This window comes from Piliocolobus tephrosceles, unplaced genomic scaffold, assembly GCF_002776525.5.
Source record: "Piliocolobus tephrosceles isolate RC106 unplaced genomic scaffold, ASM277652v3 unscaffolded_338, whole genome shotgun sequence".
Taxonomy (NCBI): domain Eukaryota; kingdom Metazoa; phylum Chordata; class Mammalia; order Primates; family Cercopithecidae; genus Piliocolobus; species Piliocolobus tephrosceles.
The window spans coordinates 38,425-41,515 of NW_022317420.1; the positions used below are offsets into that span (position 1 = coordinate 38,425).

Below are 3,091 nucleotides of genomic sequence, written 5' to 3' on the forward strand. Positions count from 1 at the left end.
TCAAACACTAATGAAAGAAACAGAAGACAAATAAATGAAGACACATCCCATGTTCATGGACGGAAGCATGGTCAACACGTCCATGCTACCCCAAGCCGTTACAGGTTCAGCACAGTGAACTCCTAGGAAAACAACAATGGTGATTTTTGCAGCACTAGCAGAAACAACCCTAAACCCCTTGCTTCTTGACTGTAGGCCTCCCTGACCATGTTCCCATTGGGGCTGGCTCTTGATGTGGAATGGAGGCTTGCAGCTCCTCTGTGCTCTGGGTGCTTCGCGTGCATCACGACATTTACTCACCCAAGCTGATGAGCTGGGGGCAGCTTTCCCCTCCACCTCCACCTTACAAATGGGACACTGGGGCTCAGAGACATGGCTCTCACTGCCCAGCCAGAGGCGGCAGGACTGGAAGAAAGAAGTGGATGGAGAGCTCCAGTGGGCACTGGCCCCAAGACACGACCCAAGCACACCCACTCAGTCAAACGACAGGCCTCCAGGCAATCCAAGAGTCTGCCTCCTGATTGGGTAAATCCCAGAGGCCTCTCTCAACAAGGGGCATGCTGGTTGGTGGTGGGTGGACCGATGAGAAGGCGTGGGACAGTGAGAAGGCAAGGCGTAGGCCTCGAGGGTGCCCAGAGGCCACGCGTGGTCAGGAACATTGTGAGCAGACTTTGGTGAGGGCGGCAGTGCCCCAAAGGCCTCGCTGTTCCTGTCTCATGGCCCGCTCGGCTGGGTTTGGCTGGACTTGGCTCTCCCCTCCCTCGGCTACCAGGACGACCATCTCCCCACAGCCCAGTCTGTCTGGAATGCCGCCAGGAGCTACCCTGATGAGGTGTCCGTTTGCGAGGCTTGTTTCTGCCCAGAGGGCTGCAAGCAGGCCGGCCCCCACACCGCCAGCCTCAGAGCCCCACGTGGCCAAGGCCACTGCTGATGCCTCCATTTGGGGACGAAGCGCAGCGGTGGGGGCAAGGGCGGATTTACAGATCCCGAGGGCTTCAGCTTCGAGCCTGAGAGAGAAATGATAGAGCAGGGAAGGGTGGTGCTCTGGGGCCAGGAAGGCCAACCTGGCACCCCGGTCCATGACAAAGGGGACAGTGTGGACTACTCGTCCTACCTGGCTGACGAACCTCTATCCTGCTCTATCCTGCTGCCGCCTAGGGTCCAGGGACACCTGTCCCCAGAAGGCTCCGCTGCTGAAGGGTCCGCTGACATCCGCGTGGACCTGGAGGTCCGTTCCAGTGGGAGAGGCGCGCTGAGCCCCAGCCCGGGAGAATGGCAGCAGAACTCCATCGGCCCTCTCCACCTCAGTAGCCCTGGGTCAGGACCAGCCTGGGAGAACCGGGAAAGGGGCTCGAAGAGCAGATTGAGCGTCCAAGCGGATCCCCGCGATCTCCGCGGAAGGCCGCGCCAGGCTGTCTACCCAAGACTCTGATTCCGCAGATGCGAGCAGCGGCTTACCTGTGATTAGGGTGATCATTCACACCAAAGAAGGAAGCCAGGCCAAGCCCGGAAGCCCCGAGAAGCCAGCAGACACTTGGCAGACGCCCGAGTATGCACCGCAAGGAGAGTTACTTTCACGTTCAGGGACCTCTCCTGACCTCTGCTCCCTGCATGCAGTCTCACCCCAGCCATGGAGAGGCCGGCCGTGGGAGAGCTGGACATGTCTTCCTTGAAGAAAATGCAGAGTATGGTATGGGGAAAGGTGGGGATCAGGCCCAGCTGTTCAGGAGCTGCAGTTACAGGGCCCCTGCCCCGGGGCCCTCTGGGAAGGAAGGTGGCCCAGGAGAAGAAATCCCTAGGGGTTGCAACAAAACTGGCCCCGCTGGGAGCCTTTCCTGCCTGGGGGCAGAGACTCTCAGCAGTTCCACCTGATCCTGCCAACTTCCCGCCAGTCTCTGGTGTGGGGCTCCTGGGGAACTCCGCAAGACCCAAGGAACCCAAGCACAGCAGCCCTGGGGAGAAACCTCCAGGAAGGAAAACCAGGGAGTCCCAGGCTGCGGCCAGAGAAGATAATGACCCAAATAGAGATGAGATCCCAAGGGCCCAAGTAAGTAGGTTCTCTTCGCGTTCTACTCCTTTTCCTCCTTGCTCTCCTCCTCCTCTTTCTCCTCTGTCTCCCCCCCACCCACCTCTCTTCCAGCACACACCTCTTTGCCCATGCCCTTTCTATCCCTTGCTCGAGGGTTGTCATCGGGAGCCCAGGGACACTAAGATGCCAGATTGAGGCCCTCCTCTTAGGGGCACACATTAAAGGGAGTACTTTGTGTGTGCCAGGCCTGGCTCTGGACACTCTGCAGTTGTCCTGCCCCCTCCCCCATAGAGGAGCTGGGATGGAAGGCAGGGCTGGCAGCTGGTTTGGTTCGGGGGACTCCTTAATGTGTGGGGTGCAAAGCTTGGGTGTGTAGACTCATCAGCTTCCCAATTCCTCCTTCCCTAGCTGTTAAGCAAGCCCTCCTGTCTTGGGGCCGACAGAGGGAGAAAGTACTAATGAGATTGCTCTGGAGTCTCCACCTTAACACAACCTCTCCCGATGTGTACTCACCATCCGCCCCCACTGCCAGCTTGACTCAGAAATTTCTGTTTTAGCTTCCCACACACAAACCAGAGCTGATTTCCCTGTCTGTGTGTCATGGAGAGTACAGCAGTGCTGACTCCAATATCAGAGCTCCCCAAGTTCAGGAACCTCACAGCACTTGGCCTTGAACCTGAGACACCTTGTGCCCAGACACCCTGCACCCTCCAGTGATCCTGAGGGTTTGATAGGGGTGGGGGGCGAAACCTCTGGCTCTGTCACCTCTGGGGCCTCAGCCTTGTTCCCAGGCTTCCCTGCCCACCCAGGCAGCTGTCCCACCGGAAACGGGGTGTCAACGGGGCTGGTCTGAAGCCACATTGTCCTCTCTGAGTGGGATTTGTGTGGTGGGGGGGGGGAGTGATTTGGAGCAGTGCCCCAAACTCCAACTCTGGAAGGAGACTTTCGGTGGTACTGAGCCCTTTTCTGTTAAGTCCTGCCCAGCCACACTGCCCCTCCCAGGACCTGCCGGTGGCTGCCCCGCTGCTGGCGGCCAACACGGAGCCACAGTCATAGGGCCCA

At 58.8% G+C, this 3,091-nt stretch overlaps 1 pseudogene; it reads left to right on the forward strand.

Annotated features, from left to right (window-relative positions):
- The first annotated feature begins 372 nt into the window (after nt 1–372).
- LOC111528098 lies at nt 373–3,085 on the forward strand (annotated as a pseudogene).
- The last annotated feature ends 6 nt before the right edge of the window (nt 3,086–3,091 follow it).